The following is a 25,058-nucleotide window of genomic DNA, read 5'->3' on the forward strand; positions in this document are numbered from 1 at the left end:
TCAGTTAAGGGATGAAAACTAGAACCAGCATTCAAATTGGCTTTGGTGAGTATAAACAGCATAGTCACTCATTAGAAACTGTAACTAATGATAGACAAGCCATCACAAAGTGATAAGAGCATTTCAAACTCAAAAGGCATACAAATCAAAACATCTTCTAACTACTTTTATCTCAGTGGAAAAAGTTGTATTTATATATAAATATACTGATTTTATGAAAAAGAAAAAAAAAATGCATCTCTGATGGTATGGGGTTGCATGAGTGTGTGTGGCATGGGCAGCTTACACATCTGGAAAGACACCATCAATGCTGAAAGGTATATACAAGTTCTAGAACAACATATGCTCCCATCCAGACGTCGTCTCTTTCAGGGAAGACCTTGCATTTTCCAACATGACAATGCCAGACCACATACTGCATCAATTACAACATCATGGCTGCATAGAAGAAGGATCTGGGTGCTGAAATGGCCAGCCTGCAGTCCAGATCTTTCACCCATAGAAAACATTTGCCACATCATAAAGAGGAAGATGCGACAAAGAAGACCTAAGACAGTTGAGCAACTAGAAGCCTGTATTAGACAAGAATGGGACAACATTCCTATTCCTAAACTTGAGCAACTTGTCTCCTCAGTCCCCAGACGTTTGCAGACTGTTATAAAAAGAAGAGGGGATGCCACACAGTGGTAAACATGGCCTTGTCCCAACTTTTTTGAGATGTGTTGATGCCATGAAATTTAAAATCAACTTATTTTTCCCTTAAAATGATACATTTTTTTCAGTTTAAACTTTTGATATGTCATCTATGTTGTATTCTGAATAAAATATTGAAATTTGAAACTTCAACATCATTGCATTCTGTTTTTATTCACAATTTGTACAGTGTCCCAACTTTTTTGGAATCTGGTTTGTATATATATTAGGGCTGCACGATATATCACATGAGATTGTCACGCGCATTTCGTCAGTAAAGCCGGTTCCCTGATTACCGCTAAATCGCCATCACCTGCTTTCAAATAGAGCGGCATTTAATAGATAGAGCCGTAGATCACTGAAAAGCCACGCAATATCGCGTTCATTATCGAAGGCGATTCATCTGCGATATGAACGCGATATTGCGTGGCTTTTCAGTGATCTACGGCTCTGTCTATTAAATGCCGCTCTATTTGAAAGCAGGTGATGGCGATTTAGCGGTAATCAGGGAACCGGCTTTACTGACGAAATGCGCGTGACAATCTCATGCGATATATCGTGCAGCCCTAATATATATATATGCAACTTTCATTAAGCCTTTAAAACAGAAATATTAGTGGCAAATTTGCAAACTCATATTCAGATGTTTGGGGTCAGTGATATTTTTTTATGTTTTCAAAAGAAGTCTATTCTGCTCACCAAGGCTGCATTTATTTGATCAAAAATACAGTAAAAGCAGTAATATTGTGAAATATTATTACAATTTAAAATAACTGTTTTCTATTTGAATATATTTTAAAATGTAATTTATTCCTGTGATCAAAGCTGATTTTTCAGCATCATTACTCCAGTATTCAGTGTCACATGATCCTTCAGAAATCATTCTAATATGATGATTTGCTGCTCAAGAAACACTTCTTATTATCATCTGTTCTGCTCCAAATTTTTGTTTTTATTATTCTCTAATGGATAGAAATTTCAAAAAAATCTTTGTAACTCTATAAATGTCTTTACTATCATGTTTTATCAATAGAATGAATCCATGCTGAATAGTTAAAAGTATTAATTTCTTTGAATAAAAATATGATCTCAAACTTTTTGAAAGATACAGCCACTTTTACCATTGCTCAGTGACATTTTGCGGGCGAAATCAAGTCATTCCAATAGGAATCCAGGCAAATTTTCTCATTAGGGTGGAAAAAGTTGTTCACACAGATTTCACTTACATTTAAGTTGGTTACACAAAACCAAACAGAAAGCTTCTTGTTTTGAGAGTGACTTCTGAGTGAGCACTGCTTCAAATCACTACACTAGTGACAACAGACAATGGAGCTTTTTTGCATGCACAATTTTGCAAAAATTTCACTAATGTGACCACACCTTTATGCTGCTTTTGCATCCTTCAGGTTAATTTAACTGCATGGAAAAAGAGAACAATTCCTTTAATAAGGTGTACAGACCTGAAAACCATACTAAAGTAAAGGTACAGATATCTTACAGGGAAATGACTCCATTACAAGTTAGAAGTCACCCATTCCAATACGACTTCGGTAAAAGTCTTAGAGTATCTGATTTTAACAGTTCTTAATCATTTTACTTGTACTGAATGTAGGCTCAAAGATGCACCTAAGAGACATGCCAGTGGAAAACAAGAGAACAGTTGATTTGTGAAGAGAGCGATCATGTGTTTATTTTCTAAAATCGAAAATAAAACTGAGGTTCAACACAACATCTAAATGTCTACAGACACTCAAGTTTAAGTTAAGCTCAAGCGCTCAAAAAGGGCATAAGTAAACCAATATTCTTCAAAAAGGTCTCTTCAATATAACAGATAAATCTCCCAAGGCCATGTCAAACTTAAAAACCCTATACACAATTAGAAATGGTTCTTTGCAATGATTTTGCAGTCACCTTACAGACACAAACCTTCGGCTAATGAGACATGATTCAGCAATCTCTCTGATTAATTGAAAAGGTAATCAGTGTTACATTTTTAACTCAGTGCTCAAGGCAAACATCTTGCCATTGTATTGCATTTCATTTATTGCCTGAGAAAGCAATATCACAGTCGAAACTGCTGATTCAAATGGCGGACACTTGGCCTGAATGAAATCTTGAATTTAGATTTGTTTTGAGAAGAACAAAAGCTCTCCCGAGAGCTGCCAAAGATGATGTACAACGTGTTAAAACTTTCACAGTCACTGAGATGGTTCTTATGACAATGAGATCTTATTATCTATATGCTAAATAATTCTGCAGAGAAACCACCTCTGCCAGCTTTAACTCTACAGCACAAAGAAACTCTTACCAACACCTACTCGCACTCATGAGTGAGAGCGAATTTGCATAACAAAGGCCGTGGAAATGGGGAACGCTAGAAAAATGAAGAAATAAGAAACAAACGCCCCTCATAGTGACTAGGGAGGTTGCGTTTAATGCTGAAAAGATGCTGGAAGCACTAATCAAACTTTTTTGTTTGTTTACCTGATTATTCTGGTTTTCTGTGGCATTAAAAGACATCAACATGAATAAATGTGTCCATCATGACTGAGAAAAAAAAGAGGATTTGGTCACACAGTGTCACATTTCAAAGAACCTCATTACCAAAGTATTTTTGGAAGCTTCTCTTTTCATTTCATTAAGATTGCTAGTCTTGCCAGCATGAGCAGCAGATGTCGTCAGTGTGACCCAGCAGAGGAGATGATGCGAAAAGGCTTAAAGATATGCTCTGGGTTCAGTACAACTAAACTATATTGACAGCATCTATGCTCATGTTTACAGTGACAAGTTTTTTCCGACAACGTTGTCAAAACGGTCCCCGTTCACATGCGATTTGCGAAAACGACTAAAAACGATGCATTCTGCTGCCAGGTCAGTAGATGGCGATGTCACTTTGTAAAGAAACACTATGCGCCTACAGACTGAACATGTACTACGCATACGCCTGACGTCACCGTTTTCATGAATTTGAATTTTTCTACTATACACAGAGATGATAACTGTATCGTTTTCAAAAACTTGCGCTTTGAATCCCGCTTTCAAAAGTTTGCGTTTTCAGGCCCCCAAAATTGAACGGCCAAAAGGCATAAAAAGTTTTCTGTTTTAAGTTGAAAATGGTGTCATTTAAATAGCCCCTAAATTGTTCAAAAGTGACAGTAAAGACTTACAATGTTACAAAAGAGTTCTATTCCAAATAAATGCTGTTGTCTTTCTAAGAATCCTGAAAAAATCAGTATCCACAAAAAAAAAAAAAAAAAAAAAAAAAATGAAGCAACTCTCAATGTTTTCAACATTGATAACAATAAGAAATGTTTCTTGAGATGCAAATCAGCATATTAGAAAGATTTCTGAAGGATCATGTGACTGAAGAATGGAGTAATGATGCTGAAAATTCAGCTTTGATCACAGGAATAAAATACATTTTAAAATGCATGCAAATAGAAAATGGCTATTTTAAATTCTAATAATATTTCACAATATTACAGTTTTTACTGTATACTTGATTAAATAAACTCACCCTTGGTGCACACATAAGAGACTTCCTTAAAAAATGTCAATCTTTTGAACATTAGTGTACATCAATTACTCCATACAAAAAATGTGTTATATGAGCTGTAAAGCTGTCCAAAGCATGACTAAGTGGATGAACTTCTAGTTATGCATTTCCAATGTTATTTCTTAGTGTGCTCCATATTAACAGATGGTTTTCATCACATCTCTTTCTCGTGTTCCTGTGCGTAACATGCACAGATGCAGTCAACACGAAAAGGCCATTGCAATCCATTCTACTTCCAAAATGGATTTCAGAGCGAAGCAGGATATTCAATGTGAAAAAAAAACAAAACTTAATTTTGTTCATCGGGATAAATTGTATTGTGAAATGCAGGGTTTTAACCACCATACACATTTACATGTATGCATCTGACAGATGTTTTTTATCCAAAGTGAATTGCATTGCATTCAGGACATACATTTTATTAGTTCATGCATTCCCTGGGAATCAAACCCATGACCATAACATCACAAGCACCATGTAAATATGCCAATGGCAGACTTAAACTTTTACCTTTAGTCTCCCTGAAATCTTAAATCTTTGGTTACAACCTAGGTTTTGTTACAGAATGGAGCTACGAGGTAGAAAGTGCTGAAAAATAGCTTAAAAGGAGTGTTGTTTGAGAAGGTTATGAAGACAAACTTCGGAATGACCTGCAGAATGAATCCTGCACAATAGGATCAGGGACGTACACTTAACGTGTAAGAAAGTAAATAGGATGCATTGCCGACTTTAAGTTCTACCGAACCTGAAACATTCCCTTTCATAAAATCCCACCCTCAATTTCCCATCTGCAGAAGTAATACCGGTGTGCTGAAGTGAAAGGTTTGAATCGGTGTCACCCAAGGTCATGATTATTTGCACAGGTTTGATGGCGGGTTCCTACACGTATTTTATGTGTTTATGTGCTGCAAGAATGATAGAGGGAGAAGAAGAAAGCGTGAACCAGCCGGGCTAACACTCATTTATATCAGCTACCTCTCAGAAAACACCTACACAGCCAGAAAGAACTATAGAGAGAAAACAACTTATTAAAGACCTGATAGGCACAGCGAGAGAAGGTGTAAGTGAGATTTAGATAGTTTGTGGTAGCAGTGTCACTTGAAATTGAGCTTGAGTTGAAAAAACATGTACAATGCATAACAGACATAGCATAACAAAAATGAATAGAAGCCATCTTTATAGTGGCATATACTATAATGCTGAACCACTTAACTACTTAAAGGGACAGTTCACCCAAAAATTAATCAATTAATCACCAATTACTCAACCTCATGTCATTCCAAATCCATAAGACTTCTGTTCATCTTCACGTTTGAGCTTCAGCAAGAACCAATGAGGTTCATTCTCGTGTTACGCAGCACGTTTGAGCTTCAGCAAGAACCAATGAGGTTCATTCTCGTGTTACGCAGCACATTTGAGCTTCCGCGAGAACCAATGAGGTTCATTCTCGTGTTACGCAGCACGTTTGAGCTTCTGCAAGAACCAATGAGGTTCATTCTCGTGTTACGCAGCACGTTTGAGCTTCAGCGAGAAACAATGAGGTTCATTCTCGTGTGTTACGCAGCACGTTTGAGCTTCAGCGAGAAACAATGAGGTTCATTCTCGTGTGTTACGCAGCACGTTTGAGCTTCAGCAAGAACCAATGAGGTTCATTCTCGTGTGTTACACAGCACGTTTGATCTTCCACAAGAACCAATGAGGTTCATTCTCGTGTGTTACACAGCACGTTTGAGCTTCAGCAAGAACCAATGAGGTTCATTCTCGTGTTATGCAGCACGTTTGAGCTTCAGCAAGAACCAATGAGGTTCATTCTCGTGTTACGCAGCACATTTGAGCTTCCGCGAGAACCAATGAGGTTCATTCTCGTGTTACGCAGCACGTTTGAGCTTCTGCAAGAACCAATGAGGTTCATTCTCGTGTTACGCAGCACGTTTGAGCTTCAGCGAGAAACAATGAGGTTCATTCTCGTGTGTTACGCAGCACATTTGAGCTTCCGCGAGAACCAATGAGGTTCATTCTCGTGTTACGCAGCACGTTTGAGCTTCTGCAAGAACCAATGAGGTTCATTCTCGTGTTACGCAGCACGTTTGAGCTTCAGCGAGAAACAATGAGGTTCATTCTCGTGTGTTACGCAGCACGTTTGATCTTCAGCGAGAAACAATGAGGTTCATTCTCGTGTGTTACGCAGCACGTTTGAGCTTCAGTAAGAACCAATGAGGTTCATTCTCAAGTGTTACGCAGCACATTTGATCTTCAGCGAGAAACAATGAGGTTCATTCTCAAGTGTTACGCAGCACGTTTGAGCTTCAGCAAGAACCAATGAGGTTCATTCTCAAGTGTTACAAAGCACGTTTGATCTTCAGCAAGAACCAATGAGGTTCATTCTCGTGTGTTACGCAGCACATTTGATCTTCAGCGAGAAACAATGAGGTTCATTCTCGTGTGTTACGCAGCACGTTTGAGCTTCAGTAAGAACCAATGAGGTTCATTCTCGTGTGTTACACAGCACGTTTGATCTTCCACAAGAACCAATGAGGTTCATTCTCGTGTTACGCAGCACATTTGATCTTCAGCGAGAAACAATGAGGTTCATTCTCAAGTGTTACGCAGCACGTTTAATCTTCAGCAAGAACCAATGAGGTTCATTCTCAAGTGTTACACAGCACGTTTGATCTTCAGCAAGAACCAATGAGGTTCATTCTCAAGTGTTACACAGCACGTTTGATCTTCCACAAGAACCAATGAGGTTCATTCTCGTGTGTTACACAGCACGTTTGATCTTCAGCAAGAACCAATGAGGTTCATTCTCAAGTGTTACGCAGCACGTTTGAGCTTCAGCAAGAACCAATGAGGTTCATTCTCAAGTGTTACGCAGCACGTTTGATCTTCCGCAAGAACCAATGAGGTTCATTCTCGAGTTACGCAGCACGTTTGAGCTTCAGCAAGAACCAATGAGGTTCATTCTCGTGTTACGCAGCACGTTTGATCTTCAGCAAGAACCAATGAGGTTCATTCTCAAGTGTTACGCAGCACGTCTGATCTTCCGCAAGAACCAATGAGGTTCATTCTCAAGTGTTACGCAGCACGTTTGATCTTCCGCAAGTACCAATGAGGTTCATTCTCGTGTTATGCTGCACGTTTGAGCTTCCGCAAGAACCAATGAGGTTCATTCTCGTGTTATGCAGCACGTTTGAGCTTCAGCAAGAACCAATGAGGTTCATTCTCGTGTTACGCAGCACGTTTGATCTTCCGCAAGAACCAATGAGGTTCATTCTCGTGTTATGCAGCACGTTTGAGCTTCAGCAAGAACCAATGAGGTTCATTCTCGTGTTACGCAGCACGTTTGAGCTTCCGCAAGAACCAATGAGGTTCATTCTCGTGTGTTACGCAGCACGTTTGAGCTTCCGCAAGAACCAATGAGGTTCATTCTCAAGTGTTACGCAGCACGTTTGAGCTTCCGCAAGAACCAATGAGGTTCATTCTCGTGTGTTATGCAGCACGTTTGAGCTTCAGCAAGAACCAATGAGGTTCATTCTCAAGTGTTACGCAGCACGTTTGAGCTTCCGCAAGAACCAATGAGGTTCATTCTCGTGTGTTATGCAGCACGTTTGAGCTTCAGCAAGAACCAATGAGGTTCATTCTCAAGTGTTACGCAGCACGTTTGAGCTTCCGCAAGAACCAATGAGGTTCATTCTCGTGTTACGCAGCACGTCTGATCTTCCGCAAGAACCAATGAGGTTCATTCTCGTGTTATGCAGCACGTTTGAGCTTCCGCAAGAACCAATGAGGTTCATTCTTGTGTTACGCAGCACGTTTGATCTTCCGCAAGAACCAATGAGGTTCATTCTCGTGTTACGCAGCACGTTTGATCTTCCGCAAGTACCAATGAGGTTCATTCTCGTGTTATGCTGCACGTTTGAGCTTCCGCAAGAACCAATGAGGTTCATTCTCGTGTTATGCAGCACGTTTGAGCTTCCGCAAGAACCAATGAGGTTCATTCTCGTGTTACGCAGCACGTCTGATCTTCCGCAAGAACCAATGAGGTTCATTCTCGTGTTATGCAGCACGTTTGAGCTTCCGCAAGAACCAATGAGGTTCATTCTCGTGTTACGCAGCACGTTTGATCTTCCGCAAGAACCAATGAGGTTCATTCTCGTGTTACGCAGCACGTTTGATCTTCCGCAAGTACCAATGAGGTTCATTCTCGTGTTATGCTGCACGTTTGAGCTTCCGCAAGAACCAATGAGGTTCATTCTCGTGTTATGCAGCACGTTTGAGCTTCCGCAAGAACCAATGAGGTTCATTCTCGTGTTACGCAGCACGTCTGATCTTCCGCAAGAACCAATGAGGTTCATTCTCGTGTTATGCAGCACGTTTGAGCTTCCGCAAGAACCAATGAGGTTCATTCTCGTGTTACGCAGCACGTTTGAGCTTCCGCAAGAACCAGTGAGGTTCATTCTCGTGTTACGCAGCACGTTTGAGCTTCCTCAAGAACCAATGAGGTTCATTCTCGTGTTACGCAGCACATTTGAGCTTCAGCAAGAACCAATGAGGTTTATTCATGTGTGTCAAGCAAGCACGGTTGAGCATCTTGTGAACAATATTTATATGTAGCAAAGCCTAAATTAAAACTGTTCATATAAAGCGATTTCATATAAAGCAATCGTGTCTCTTGGATTAATCCACTCAATTCATATGTATTTATTTTAACATCTCTTTATGAAAGTTTTTTTATGAACATTTTCAGAGTTGTGGGTAATTAGACTTTCAATGGAGCAACAGAAATCTCTCAGATTTCATTAAAAACATCTTCATTTGTGTTTCGAAGAAGAATGAAAGTCTTATGAATTTGGAACGACATGAGGTTGAGTAATTGATGACAGAACCCTTCATTTTTGGATGAACGATACCTTTAAAAACATGAAAATACAAGACATGTGCATATAGACCGACAACTGAGCGCAGACATACTGACACACTGCTGATTTGCAGTCACTAAGGATCAGCTGTCAGAAAGCTGAGTTTGTGCACCACAACGTGATTGATAAACTAATAAATCTCAACGAAATGGCATTACTGTAGTCAAATTCCCTAAATGACAATTTAAAGCAATAATGTTTATGAAGAAATGCACAAGCTAATTCTTCAGCAGTCTTCTCACCCAGTGCAGTTCGTCTGGTGTGTATTAATGTGCTATGTCATGGCATGTTAGCAAATGCATGAAGTTACATAATCCATAAACACTGCCTGTTTGAATCAGTATTTGGCCCATTTTTCATGATGTTAAACTACTGATGCATGATATTGTCTCGCTGGCAGTTTGTCGTGTGTGATCTCAAGGGTTTATTCACAGGAAATGGACATTATTCTGAGAAAGCTGTAAATTCTGTAGTAGTGCTGGTGTCAAACTAAAATGATGATGGAGAACTTACTACATCTCATTGCTCAATGAAATGTTATCCGTGCTGAAAATACAAGGTTAACCAGCTTTACCATTTACCATTCCTTGCAGAATCTTTAAAAATTAGATAATGTTTTGGTTTTTCTATTTTTTCCTATAGTGCTGCCCTGGGGAAGCTGATCTAAATATCAGATATTAAAAAAAAAAAATATCACACAAGACAAAATACAAATTAAAATGTACACAAATTATCCTGTTAACAAAAGCACACATACCCTTTGTTCTTAATATTGCTTCTTCAGGCATCGGCGATTGCTTGCAGTCTTTTGTGGTTGTTGTGAATGAGTCCCTCAGATGTCTGGAGTGGCAAAGCTGGATCTTGATATAAGTGAGCCACTACGGTTGAGAATTTGAATGTGAAGAGCTTGCAGGGAAACCAACAAAATTACAGGGTATTTGTCAGGAAAAGTGGGCAGAACAAACGAGGACTCGATTATCACAAAAGGACGAACCGTCATTGATGTTCAAGGAGGAAACATATGATATTAAGAAGTTATTTTGTCTTCTGAAATATCTGTTATGCCAAATAACTTTATCAGTACAGTATTGATTTAAAAAAAACGATATTAAAAAAAACATAATCTTGTGGATTCTGCAAAGGTTATGTATGAGAAAAACTGCAAGATAAGAACCAAACCAGCACCAGTGTTGTTATTGTTATAAAAATCACTTTAATTGAAATATAGCTGAGATAAAATTAAATAAAATATATTAGATGAAAAACATAAACCTAAAAAAAAAGATGGGGAAAAAATATTGGAAATGTTGCATTGGCAACAAACTGAAAGCAAAAAATATTAATGCTAAATAGAAACCGAGATTGAATAAAAATGAAAAAAGCAGGTAAAAATTTTACTACAATGATCCAAATGAATAAAATATAAAAATAAGTCTGGTTTCAAAGTGTTTAAATACCCTCAAATTTGTTAAAAAAAAATCTAATCAGAACATTCTTGCACTTTTTAGTACTGCTTGAAAAGAGTCCTAGTAAGCATGCATGCACCAATGAGATGACTGTGACACAGCACTTCAATTTGAAAGCAAGGCATTACATTTCAGGTGTGTTTTGTGGACAAACATCAGAAAAACAGCCAGTTCACATGCTCTCAATCATGAAAGCACCTTCTGAATGTCGTTCTAACATCTGCCAAGAAACATCTCTGTGTTGTTTTGCATCCGGAGCAGAAGCTCAAGATGAAAGAAAGCACATGGAATCTCCTTGATGTGCATGTGCTAACAGGAACAGATCTGTCACTCAGCAGGATTGCAGCAGCATTAAAGATTAAGGATGAAAATATCATGCAGGAATAATTAAAAACGCATTGGTTGGCTAAATGCTCAGGCCTATGTCACAACAACAGTGCTATCAATTAGAAAAGCAGCAATAAGACGAGCTGTTTAAACTACAGATGGGCATTTAAAATGCACATTTTACTGTGACTAAGCCTGGAACAAATAAATGCCGCCTCACTGACAAAATGTCACATTTAACCCCTTAAGTCCGAAGTGTCCCGCCGGCAGGATATTTGCTGAAAAAATATACAAAAAAAAATAATCATAATTTAGGAAAAAGAATTTTTACTATATGCTCCAATGTGTCAAAAGCATCATACAGCTCAGATAATAATGTGTTATATGTCATTTGAAAGGTCTCACAGAGTAGAATACATATAATTGTTAGTAAAATTGTTTTGGGCTTTGACTAAATTTGAGCAAGTTTTTGTACGTGAAGCCCCGCAAGACCCGTATGTAAATAATAAACCGATGTAGCAGTCATAACGCATTTTCGCTTGTAACATCAAGAAACATGCTCAGATTTTGGAAAACTGGATCATTATTTACATTAGATTCTCACGATTAAAATGAGTCCAACATCGGCATAATCCAATAAGCTGATCACGAGATATTTATCACGCAATTACGACACATAAAACCCCACAGGCGCACAGATGCTAACTAAAACTAAAATGTAGCTATCACTTGGCATTTCCGCTAACAACTTCATGAAACATGCATATATTGTAGAAAATGGCACATCATTACTTACAGTGGATTCTACCGATTGAAATGAGTTCAAAATAATCAAAATAATCTCATGTGTCTGTCACAAGCTACTTCACGCGAAAGAACAATTTTAAAAATGCCCATCTGGGGGCGCCAATGGATAAACAAAAAAGCTACCTTGGTTCCAAATGCTGTAACTCTTTATTTCTTTATGGGATCGCCACGAAATTTGAACCAGATACAGCTCACATATAGTGGAACATCAACAAAAAATTGTCCTCCTAATTTATTTCCTCTGTGAGTTATTGCATGTCAAATATGTAATATATGTAAAATTCCCCTTGAGCAAATTTTTATTTTTTTGACTTTATCAGCAGTTTCTCAACATGAGAATGTCCAAATTTAGTTTAATTTAATTAATTTTATTTATTTATTTATTTTATTTAAAAATGTAAAAAGTTTTCTTTTAAACGATACCAACCTTTTGACTCTCCTTGCTAGAGATTTGAAGTTATGAGTCAATAATTTTGTGCAATTCACTCAGAAAACAAAAAAAGAAAATTAAAAATGGCAACCTTTGTTCCAAATGCTATAACTTTTGATTTTTCCATGCAATCACCACAAAATTTGATCCAGATACAGCTCACATATAGAGGTGAAAAAGTGAACCTGCTACTGCATTTCCTTCATGAGATATTCCATTTTAAATTAGAAAGATATGTTTCAAACGATACCAACCTTCTGACTCTCCTTGCTATAGTTTTGGAGTTACAAGTATTTACATTTTTGTGTGTCACTCAGAAAAAAACTCTGAAAATACCCTCAGGGCTTAAGGAAAGGTGCTTATACTACATAAAACATAATTAATTATTTGTTCATAGACATAAACGTGCCTCTCTCTCTCTCTCTCTCTATATATATATATATATATATATATATATATATATATATATATATATATATATATAAAATCTAAAATTGTAACTTCTTCCTGAGTCTCTCCATCAGTGTCGACTCCGGTTCGAACAATGTAAGGCTGAACACCGTTACTGACAATCCTCATTTTGGCTGCGTGAGATTCTCCAGCTTTGTTGTTGTTGAGCTGTTAAAGCTCCGCCCTCTTCTGGAAAGGGGGCCGGGAGCAGCAGCTCATTTGCATTTAAAGGGACACACAGAAAAATTGTGCGTTTTTGCTCACACCCAAATAGGGGCAAATTTGACAAGCTATTATAAATGATCTATGGGGTATTTTGAGCTGAAACTTCACAGACACATTCTGGGGACACCAGAGACTTATTTTACATCTTGTAAAAGGGGCATTATAGGTCCCCTTTAAGGTTTGTAATCTAACAAAATGTAGTGAGGAATACGCTTTGAAGAAAAATAAACTATTCTAAAACAAGTTTTATCTTAAAAAATGTTGCTTCTAAAGAAAAACATCTAACCATATAAATATATATATTATTTGTTCTTGAAACAAGATTTTTTTTTTTTTGAAGTGAAGATGTAGTTACGCCATCTACCAGCAGGGTCTAATTGGACCATGCTAACCAGTCAAACCCTGACCATTAGGGTCAACGGCTGTTTACGTATCCTTAAATGTTTTGATTGTTGGGATTAGATGAACATACTCCTCCCAAATGCTTCATTTGGCACCTAAAACGAGCTGGTTCCACCCATTGGGCCGCTGACAGTAATGACCAGCGTCCAGCACGCACTGAGTCCAGCTGGCTAATTGCTGGGAATCTCTTTTTAAAATGACCATAATTAACTCTAAACCATCAACTCCAGATCTCATTCATACGAGGACCCTAGAATGAAAATCCACTGTTTTTGGCTAAGTCTAGAAGCGTGGAAGCGATGAAACAGAGAGAGAAAGCGATAATTGGGGTGGAAGGCTTGAGGAGGATAAGGAAGGTTAAGTGTCTGGTTGGAAGCCAAAAGTGCATCCCGAGCGTTGATGTGATATGATCTCCGGGAGAAAGGAACTTCACGGCGAGATGAAAATGAGTGCGGAGAAGGAGTGACACAGCGGACGGAAAGTGAATGAGTGACATAAACAGCGTTTGACAGTGCATGCATTACACCGGCTTAAAGGTTAATGGAAAAACTAGTTTGTGAATCTCGGTGCTGTTTTCGGAAGCGCAGGAGCACAACGTGAAGATTAAAAATGAACAGTCCAAAATTAGTCAGCATTAACCACATTTAATTTCTTAAGACCTTATTGTGCATGATTCATTGGTGCATGTTATTACAAATAAATTCAGTGTTTGTCTTTGTAACGTTTAATCAAAATGTAAGAACTTGGCCTCCCTCTGAAATGACTTTCTTATTCGGATGACATCAGACATTTTCGAGCCTTCCCCTCCAACCACTTACTGCCACACCCACTTTTCCGATCAATTCCCAATGGATAAAAATCAAGTCAGGAAAAGTTTTTGCATAACGCATGGTTTAAAACCACAATATAAAAAAATACATACATTCTGCTGCTGACAGACTGGCCCCTTTGATGTGAGTGATTTAAAGAGATACAAACATCTTCAGAAAATACTAAAGTAGCAACATAATGCACAATTAAAATCACAAAAAGCTATTTATCCGACCCTCATTTTCTTTTTATTCTGACAAAAATGACTCTTGTCAGTTTCCTCATGTGACTTAGCTAATGCATGATGCTGTGAGTGACATAATGACCTATGTGGGAAAACAGCTGAACAATTTGATAAAAGGGACAAATTTAAATGCTGTAGGGACAAGGCAAGATTTTTTGTGTGTGTGTTTTTGAAAGAAGTCTCTTCCGCTCAGCAAGGCTGTATTTATTTGATCAAAAATACAATATTTTTACAATTTAAAATAAGTGTTTTCTGTTTTATTTCTGTGATCAACGCTGAATTTTCAGCATCATTACTCCAGTCTTCAGTGTCACATGATCCTTACAGAAATCATTCTAATATGATGATTTGCTGCTCAAGAAACATTTCTGATTATTATCAATGTTGAAAACGGTTATGCTGCTTCATATGTGATTTTTTTTTTTTTTTTTTCAGGATTTTTTGTTAAATAGAAAGTTCAAAGGAACAGGATTTATTTGAAATGGAAATCTTTTTTGGTTAGTTTGTTGCATCCTAACTAGTGCTGTCAAATGATTAATTGCAATTAATCGCATCCAAAAGTTTGTGTTTACATGATATATGTGTGTGTACTGTGTATATTTATTATGTATATATAAATACACGCAGATGTATATTTAACAAAAAATATATTATATTTATATATAAATTATAAATAAATATATAAATATTAGAGATGCACCGATACTAAATTTCTCCACCGATACCAATTATTCATAGTAAAATCTGAAGATACTGATACCGCTACCAATAGTTTGGGGCTTCTGTCTGTTATACCTTCTTTTAAATTAATGATAATTCATTATTAAAATTAATAATTAATCATTATATTTTTAATTATTATATTTTGAAAGAAATGCAAATAAAAACTTTATTCTCTCCATTTCATCAACTTGTTTCAAAGTAATAAACATAAACACATTACTCAAATTAATATTAACACGCATTAAGTAAAAATCTTAACAAATAACTTTCTTAACCCTTCTGAATGTTATTAATTCATATAACATTCATTATTACTATTAAAATTGAACATTAAACAGGTTTCTTAGCATTTTCTTTACACAAAGTCCAAATGCAGTGCATTTTCCTGTCCTCTTTTGATTGACAGGATATATCGGCCCTGCCTATTGGCTGTTTTTAAATGTGCTTTTATCGGCAGTTTCCGATTATTGGCCGATATAGCGGTGCATCTCTAATGAATATTCATGTATACATGTAAATATGTCTTAAAAAAATATATGTATGTGTGTGTATTCATATATACACATAATAAATATACACAGGCATATTTTATGTAAACACAAACTTTTATTTTGGATGCAATTAATCGCGATTAATCGCTTGACAGCACTTATCCTAACTGAATAAAAATATGAATTTCTTTAGAAAAAAAGATCTTACCGGCCTCAAACTTTTGAACGGTACATAAAGCAAAATACAGTTTCATTGCCAGTAAACATTATTTACGGCCAAGTAATTGCCTCAGTTTGCCTGCCATTGACTCTTTAACATGCAAGTCAACAGATCTGTTTACCTAAACCAACTACCACAACCGACCAGCTCCCTACACCATACAGTTGTGAATCTGCAATGACCTCTACAGTTCTGAGCATTGCACTTTCATTCTGTTATTCATGACACACACACACACACTGACTCACACTGTCCTTTCAATCTGGCAAATTTAGTACAATTGGACATCAGTTTTTCCTCAAAGCAGCCTGACTTTCATGTTGTTTCTCATCTGACCCAAGAGAACGATCTCAAAAACTGTGTGTGCTTTCATGTTTATTATAGTTTGTGTCAGCATGAATGCAATGAAGCACTGATATGTTTGTGTGTGTGTGTGTGTGTGTGTGGAGGCTGAAGATCTGACTGTGCTGTTTTGTCTTCCCATTCGCGCGATCTCATCATTTTAGTAGAGCACAGCTGCTCAGATCGCTTCTGTTCCTTCTGCACATGTGGACAATCCAAACATAAAGCACAGAACCCTTCCCTTTAGAGACTAAAAGACCTGACCAATACATGCAAGGCATTCAGAAAGTGTCCTTTATACATGAGTGAAAGTTACTTACCAGAAACTTCCCGTTCGATCCGAGCATGAATGCACCAAAAAGTCTGAAGATGGTCCGTTTCAGAAGCGCTGAAAAGATCTTTTTGTTGTCTTCAGGAAGCTTGCATGATGCCCAGGCTTCTCACTCCCATCCTGCTCATTCCATGGCATCTTCTTTCCTCCATCTCACTGTCACTGATTCTTACTCTCTCTCTCTCCTCTTTTCCATGCGAGAGAGTCTCTTCTCGAGGTCTCGGTCGTGATCAATGCTGCACGGAGCGCCGTGTGCCTCTTTCCGGTGTGTGTGTGGATCCCATCTGTCCCTCTCTCGACCTCCGCTCAAGAACGTCAACTCTGGTGTCTGAGCTCAGAGCCAGTGCGTGTGTGTATGTGTGTCCATATCCGTGTGTGGGAGAAGGAAGCAACCAATGGGAAAGGGAGGGAGTGATGGGAGTAAGCACACGCGCAGACCTAAAGGCAGCGAATAAACAGAAGGGTTAGACTCCTCTGTATTCAACCCTCTCTCTCCTCTCCATCCACTGCTTCGGCTTAAAGGAAAAGCTCATTATTTACTCACACTCATGTTGTTCCAGACCTGAATGCCTTTTTTTTTTTTTTTTTTCACTGGAGCACAAAAGAAGAAATTTCAAAGAATATACGCGGCACCCTTTTTCACGCAACAACAGATCATCTGTCCAAAAGGGACAAAAAGCACCATATGACTTGTAACAATAGGTCTTCTGAAGCTTTGGTATTATTTATTTATATACTATTTAGATACTAATTTTTATTTAACTTTTATTTTTATTTTTTTATCTACATTTAAATTTTAAATCTAAAGTTTAAGTTGTAGTACATTTGTCCCTAATTAAAAAAAGAAAGGGAAAAATACATTTATTTCATACTAAGTATACTTCAGATCCATTAACATATTTATTGACATGTCACTTAAGACTTACTGATATACAATTATAATTCATCTTTATTTGGTCTATTTGTTTATTGCACAATGCACATTTCTTAATCTCAAGCCTAAAAAAGTGTTCTAATATTACTATTAATAAGGATTGTATGATCTGTGTATAATATCAGTCTCTAAAGGGGACCTATTATGGCCCTTATCACAAGATGTAAAATAAGTCTCTGGTGTCCCCAGAATGTGTCTGTGACGTTTCAGCTCAAAATACCCCACAGATCATTTATTATAGCTTGTCAAATTTGCCCCTATTTGAGTATGAGCAAAAACACGCCATTTTTGTGTGTGTCCCTTTAAATGCAAATGAGCTGCTGCTCCCGGCCCCTTTCCAGAAGAGGGCGGAGCTTTAACAGCTCACGCTTCAGTTGCTCAACAACAACAAAGCTGGAGAATCTCACACAGCCAAAATGAGGATTGTCAGTAACGGTGTTCAGCCTTACATTGTTCAAACCGGAGTCGACACTAATGGAGAGACTCAGGAAGAAGTTACAACCTTTAGAATGAAACTGGACGTTTCTGAATGGTTAGTGGATAAATTTATGTAGTTGCTGTGGAGTTGATTCAACTCATCGACTAACATGTGCCGTCATGTTAATCTTTTGTGCAAAACCCGTATGGATGCTAAATACTAAAATATACTTGCAATTGTTCCACTTTAGCACAATCAAATATACTTTAGTATATCTTTAGTTGGACCCAGTGGCGTAGCGTCTGGGCATGCAAGGTATGCACGTGCATATGGGCCCGGGCGGATTGGGGGCCCGCTATTACGGGCTTAACCCCAAAGTATACTACGGGCGTCCGCGCACCGTCCGCATCACGAACATTCATCATCAGGAGGGTTTGCGGACATCCGCACTCCCCGTCCGCGTGCAGCCCAATTTTCGTGATGGCATGGACAGTGTGTGTACTGTACAACAGCCCATGCGAGAGTGAATTGAGTGCTTAAAAACAAAAGTCCACCGAACGTGTCTTTCTGTAGCCAAATACTTTCAAAGGCTCACACGCATGTCTGTGCGCGAGACAGAATCCGTGTACATGTTCAGAAAAATGAAGTATATTATTAATGTTGTCAATAACTTGCTATAGCCTATCTATTTTAAATGTACTGAAAATCATTAAGAATCTGAATAAATGGACCATTTCTGCCGTTTTTCAAGTGGGTTTCTGAAACGTATGCATGCAGTAATGTAAGTAGCACAGAATTTTAAATGAGTCATAATGGTTTTCTGAAGAAAAAAAAAAAAAGAAAGAAAAAAAAAACGACTACGTCTGCACATTTCAGGATGTGAATAAAAGTAACTCGTACTCGTTGGGGTAGATAGTCTTTATTCAACGAAATAAAATTCACATAAAACGTGGCGGAAACATATTTAGAGAAGAAACTTTTAGTAAATTTATTAGGAAAACGTGCATTAAAAAAAGTCTGTGACAGAATAATTCATTCATAACTTAATAACATAAATCTTAGCACTCATCGCATCTGAAATGATGATCATTCTTAAATTCCAAAGCCAGAGTCGAATGGGTCAAATTCAAATTTAGACTGTGTTGAAAAGCCGTTTTTTTTTTTTTTGACATTTTTTAAATGCAAAGTCAAAATGATGGAGGACAGCATATAGTATTGTCATTCCTAGAAATGTTTTTTTTTTTTAAACAAGTTTTGTCTGCATGTTAGTGATAATATCTTATTCATATTAAAGTCCTGGGACTCATTCGACGCACATCCCCTCCACCCCCCGCGAAACCGAGGGGGGCCCGTGAACATTTTTTGCATACGGGCCGAGGGCTAACTTGCTACGCCACTGGTTGGACCTCAGCACTAGTTACACACAATTAAAGTGCATTAAATACAAAATTAGTTGTTCCACTTTGGAAGACTTTAAGTATACCAGTTTAGTATACCAAAAGTACAATTGCAGGGTATTTTATTTAGCATATAAATATGTAAATGTATTTGTAGTATACGTAGCACAAAATAAATGTATTTCAAATACATTTTAGTATTTTTTTTTTTTTTTCACTAAGGGGTGCTTTTGTCATTTTATTAGTTTTTGCTTTTTCCATTTTAGTTTTAGTAATTTTAGTACTTCAACTTTATGTTATATTTAATTTAAAATTTTAATTTAAGTTTTTCAAAATAACATTTTATTTCAATGAACAAAAATTATTTTTGATAGTTCTAGTTTAATTAAGAACAACAAAACTGTAGGAATAGAACTAAATTTAAGCTATTGCTAGTGACTAAAAATGTTCCTCTCCGCAGCAGCTCTTAAATCAAACTGTATCCGAAATAACACTTCACTACTATATAGTAGGTGAAAAACGGTACGTGAAAAGAGAAAGATGTCTGAATTCACAGTGTTTAATAAACAAACGGTAGGCAAACGTACCCGCATGACCTACAACTTCTGGCAAGATTCTGAAGTGCGCATCAAGTGGACACTTTACTATCCCATGAGGCCACAGGAAAGGATGTGTGAATGGCAGTGAAGTGATGCAATTAATGCTGTAGGTCACATGACGAATGTAGCACGTCCGGATTACACTCATACTATATGAAACATACTTTTTTAACAGTCACAAAAACTATGAATATAGTGCACGAGTTTGCTTGAGAATTTCTCCTTTTGTGATGCACAGAAAAATAACAGCAATTTTTGGTGAACTATCCCTTTAAGGCTGGGTATATCATCAGCAGCACTTGAGAGAGAGAGAAAGTGAGTGAGTGAGTGTGTGTGTATGTGTGTGTGTGTGTGTGTGTGTGTGTGCGTGCCTGGCCATTTAATTAAACCAGAGGATGCCGGAGATGCACAGGAGGGACAGGGAGAGACAGGGAGAGACACGGCAGACGGCTGCTGCTGCTGCTGATGAAGATGATGAAGAGGAGGAGCAGAGAGGAGGGGGACGGAGGTTCAGGATGGTCAGACAGGAGGATATCAGGGGTCATCAGATGGGAGCATGTGGTTGTGCTGGGAAAAACATGGAGGAAAAAAGCCACCAGGAATCAGTAGAGCAGGTGGAATAGATGAAGGGTAAATGAAGGGCTGCATAAAGGTAAAAAGAAGAAAGCTGTGGCATATTTATAAGGTTTATAAGGTGAAATTCCTGTCTTGGCCAGGTGAGGGCAGATTATATACAAAGGGAAAATTCTGGCATCATTTACTCACCCTCTTGTCACTCCGAAGTTGTATGAGCTTCTTTCTCCTGCAGAACAAAAGGCAGAACATTTACAGTGCTTTATTTCATACAATGAAAATGAATGAATACAGATGCTTCTGAGCTCTAAAAAAGGCCACAAGAGAATTCTACAAGAGGTCCGTATGACTCATTGTAGTCTTTTAAGTTCATTGAAAACCTTCCCATCCAACCACCTCATTCTTATCACAATTGCAAAGTTGCAAGATCAGTTATGTCATCACTAACGTCAATCCTTCCCTACAATATCCCGGACGAGCCCCCATTTTTTTGAGATCCCAAAAGATCACTACAAATAAGAAAAGGACGAGTACATTTACGTCTAAAAACATCTGAGCTTTATTTAAAGGATTAGTTCAGTTTCAAATTAAAATTTCCTGATAAATTTACTCACCCCCATTTCATCCAAGATGTCCATGTCTTTCTTGCTTCAGTCAAAAAGAAATTAAGGTTTTTGATGAAAACATTCCAGGATTATTCTCCTTACAGTGGACTTCAATCGAGCCCAAACGGTTGAACTCCTGCGAGGACTTCAGAAGACGCAATCATCTGGATCAACATGCACATTGCCCAATTTCTATATCCTAATTATTGTTAATGTAATTCATTTTTCCAGGAGCTCATTGCTTCTACCTTCAGTTAAACTGCTAACAGTGATTGTAAATTAATTGCCTAATTTTTTTACATTATTTGCTAAGTGCATTCTTTAAATTGTAATGTTGACATGCATTCTCTGTAAAGCTGCTTTGAAATGATATGTATCGTGAAAAGCACTATACAAATAAATGTGAATTGAATTGAAGGTCAAAATTAGTTTCAGTGCAGCTTCAAAGAGCTCTACACGATCCCAGATGAGAAGTAAGGGTCTTATCTAGAGAAACCATTGCTCATTTTCTAAAAAAAAAAATAAAAAATTATGTTTTAACCATAAATGCTCATCTTGAACTAGCTTTCTTCTTCTTCTTCTCTATTCAGTGTAGATGCTGCTAAGTGTATTACTGCCCTCCACAGGTCAAAGTTTGAACTAAATTGTCATATACAATATGCTAGTGCAAGTATATAACAATTAGTTCAAACTTTGACCTGTGGAGGGCAGTAATACACTTAGCAGTGCCTACACTGCCGGAATTCTAATAGAGAAGAAGAAGAAGAGAGCTAGTTCAAGATGAGCATTTATGGTTAAAAGTATATAATTTTTAATTTAAAAAAAATAAAAAATGAGCGATGGTTTCTCTAGATAAGACACTTATTCCTCGTCTGGGATCGTGTAGAACGTTTTGAAGCTGCACTGAAACTGTAATTTTGACCTTCTACCATTTGGGCTCCATTGAACTCCACTATAAGGAGAATAAATGAGTAAATAATCAGGAAATTTTAATTTGAAAGTGAACTAATCCTTTAACAATCATACTTAAAGGGTTCTACGTCAGAACGCCGGCTCAGTATTGACCGACGCTATACATGTGAGCAGTACGACGCATGCGTGTGATACTGAGACAGGAGCCGTCCAATACTGAGTCGGCGTTCTGACATAGAACCCAGAAGTGCTGGACTGAAAGGGACACTGTGATGGAAAAAAATGGAATGAGATGGGATGGAATGAGATGGGAGGAAAAATAATACGGCAATGCTTTTGTGTTCTCTTCCATGTTTTGTGTTCCCTGAGAAACTTTGCTTTCTTTGCTTTTTAATAAAAAAAAAAAAAGATTAAAAAAAAACTGGTTATCACTACATTTCCCCTATTAAAGCCCCTTTGTGTGACTCACAACATGCCTTGGTTAAAGTTTATTTTTACTACAGAATGTATAAGACCGTCTGTGAAGAACTTCTGACTTTTCGTCTCTGTCAGCCCATCTGAGGGATCATAAAGTACAATGCCTTTATTCTGTCCTGACTCTTTTTCTTCCGCACCTCCGAAAGCCAAAGCATCCCTGTCATCTTTTCTCCTGATGAAAGTATTACCTCTATCGCTCTCTTATCTGATGTAACTCAGACAACCTCATTTCTGTGTAAAGAACTCTCACCTGCTGCATTGAGCTGATACACACGAGCCTCGGGCAAGAAGACTTGATTTACGTCACATGCGATTATGGCTCTTCAGCGGTCTGAGGAACAGAACAGTGATTTTGAGAGACTTCTTTTGGGTACATCACTCCTGAGAGGACAAGCAAAAGTTCAAAACCTTCAATATGATCTCATCGGCTGCGTCAGCTAAAACAACACACATCTACTGCAGTGAACATAGTGATTCATGACATTTTTGCAGAATAACCCACCTTGGAAAATGTAAACTTGAAGGTCAACATGAAGTTATTTATCATATTATTTAGATATTTTTAACCATCTTTCAAAATGTTAACTTCATACTAATTTGTGGAATTTAATCAAACAGGACTTGCTTGTATTTGTATTGTTGTAAAAGACTGACTTATTTGTCTTGTAAAAGACTGATTTGTATTGTATGGACAAAAAAAAAAAAAAATTAAATATTTTTTTGTGTTCTGCAGAAGAAAGTCAGTCAAATACAGGTTTGAAATGACAAAAGCATGACAGAATTTTCATTTTTTAGGTGAACTATCCCTTTAAGAAACTGGCTTTTGTTATTCAAAGGGATTTTACAAAAACAGCATGGAAGAATATATATAAACTAATTATCAGATAAAATTATCAATTACTTTATATGCGTACTTACAGTATACTCACATAGAGCAATACTATAGCAAATCCCAAATTATATAGAGTGATAAAGCCTATGTCAATTGGCATTGTATTATAAATATACATTATCCTTATGAAAATACCTGAGATGGCTTGAAGAACACGGATAATTCATATACTGTCGCAATGCTGTGTTGATTCTCTTCATGTTTAATCCGTCAAAATGTCTGCATCTTATTTTCATCTATTACAGGATTGCTGGAAGCCTTTGTTTGTCCATATTAGGGATTTCCTGGAACTTATTACTCATGAGACTCACTTGTCGAGGGCGCCCTCCGGCGTTGAGTATGAATGAAACAGACATTACATGTGAGACTTAAAGGGTTAGTTAACCCAAAAATGAAAATAATGTCATTTATTACTTACCCTCATGCCGTTCCACACCCGTAAGACCTTCATTAATCTTCGGAACACAAATTAAGAATGTTTTACGGGTGTGGAACGGCATAAGTAATAAATGACAGAATTTTCATTTTTGGGTGAACTAACCCTTTAAGTGCTCCATAATGCTCACATCCTCCTATTTTGGGTAAAAACAGAATAAGAAAACACTGCTCTCTAAAGATATTTAAAGTAAATATACGATAATCCATACGTTTTTATCCGAATGAGCACACTTTTTGGTCTAGAAGCCCAGAGGGAGATTAATATAATAAAACACAGAAAGGCATCAGCAGTAAACAGGTAATGTAACATTTCCTGTTTCAGGACTAGCAAAATAATGGCAACTTACTGTCTGTACAGTGGCCAAATCTGCAAGATAACGCAAAATAATATGATATGATTAAATACTGGGAACTTCATAGCACACTGACTTATTATTCAAAACATTCTCAGCTTCTTAATGGTCTCACAAACTACAGCAATAATTCCATAGACAGTTTCTCATGGCCAAAATAATGATGTAGTTTATAGTCAAAGAAGCGCCTTTTATTTCCTTCCATAAATCATATTGAATGCTTTTGCCTCGGGAAAAGAAAAGAATCCTAAATATCACCTTTATCATGGACAGAGGTGGACCAATCAATCATCTCAGTGTGTGTACGACGGCTCTGTATCACTAGGTCACATCTGGACTCTAAATGTGATGGATGAGAAGAAAGCATGACTAGACACATATGTGAGCCGGCATTTCACCTTCAATTCGCTCTATTCAGATGACATTTTACCACTAAAGTGCAAGTATAATTTTGTTTTCAAAGTGTAGTGGCTTAAATGGGGGCATAGCATGGGTAAATGGATTGTTCTGGCCTGATTTTTTTTTCTCCATTTCTGTTACTGATGTGTTTGTGTTCCTTGCCTATTGTCTTTTACTATTTGCTATTATCTTTATAGAGCTTCATTACAGTAGAATTTAAATTGAATCATTATTTTCCTGTTTATCACTGTAAAGCTGCTTTGAAACAATCTGTATTGTATAAAGTGCTATAGGTGACTTGACTAGTTAACTAAAACTAAAACTATTACATTAAACTAAAAGTATTAAAGTCCCCCTGTGGTGAAAATCAAGTTTTAATGTTGTTTATATGTCTATGTGGTGTTTGAATATGTTTTAAGACAAACCATGTGCAAATTCATAAGTCAACACCATTGCTGAGTATTTTCTCTTTAAAACTGCAGTGATCTAAAGACAATTTCAAAAACGCGGTTTGAAATCGCTGGTGTTTCTGATGTCACAAACTACCATGTAACCAATCACATCTACGTGTGATCATCAACGAGTGGATCTCTGACCTGGTGCTTGTGAGTGGAGGCGGGGCTAA

The 25,058-nt window shown here is 37.3% G+C and overlaps 1 protein-coding gene and 1 long non-coding RNA gene across 4 annotated transcripts in view; both read right to left on the reverse strand.

Moving 5' to 3' along the window:
- Positions 1 to 17,492, reverse strand: part of LOC125266916 (proteoglycan 4) — a 136,707-nt gene extending 119,215 nt beyond the window's left edge. For all 3 annotated transcript variants that reach the window (XM_048188044.1, XM_048188045.1, XM_048188042.1), the window contains exon 1: positions 16,426 to 17,492. The gene's annotated coding sequence lies outside the window, so the exon portion shown is untranslated. The remainder of the gene's footprint in view (positions 1 to 16,425) is intronic.
- Positions 17,493 to 19,462: 1,970 nt separating this feature from the next.
- Positions 19,463 to 24,748, reverse strand: LOC125266090. Its single transcript, XR_007184429.1, has 4 exons — positions 23,379 to 24,748; positions 22,602 to 22,682; positions 20,550 to 20,586; positions 19,463 to 20,351 (listed from the first exon to the last, which is right to left on the reverse strand). It is a non-coding gene; the product is annotated as an uncharacterized LOC125266090 (long non-coding RNA).
- Positions 24,749 to 25,058: the final 310 nt, after the last annotated feature.

This window comes from Megalobrama amblycephala, linkage group LG4 (genome assembly GCF_018812025.1).
Source record: "Megalobrama amblycephala isolate DHTTF-2021 linkage group LG4, ASM1881202v1, whole genome shotgun sequence".
Taxonomy (NCBI): domain Eukaryota; kingdom Metazoa; phylum Chordata; class Actinopteri; order Cypriniformes; family Xenocyprididae; genus Megalobrama; species Megalobrama amblycephala.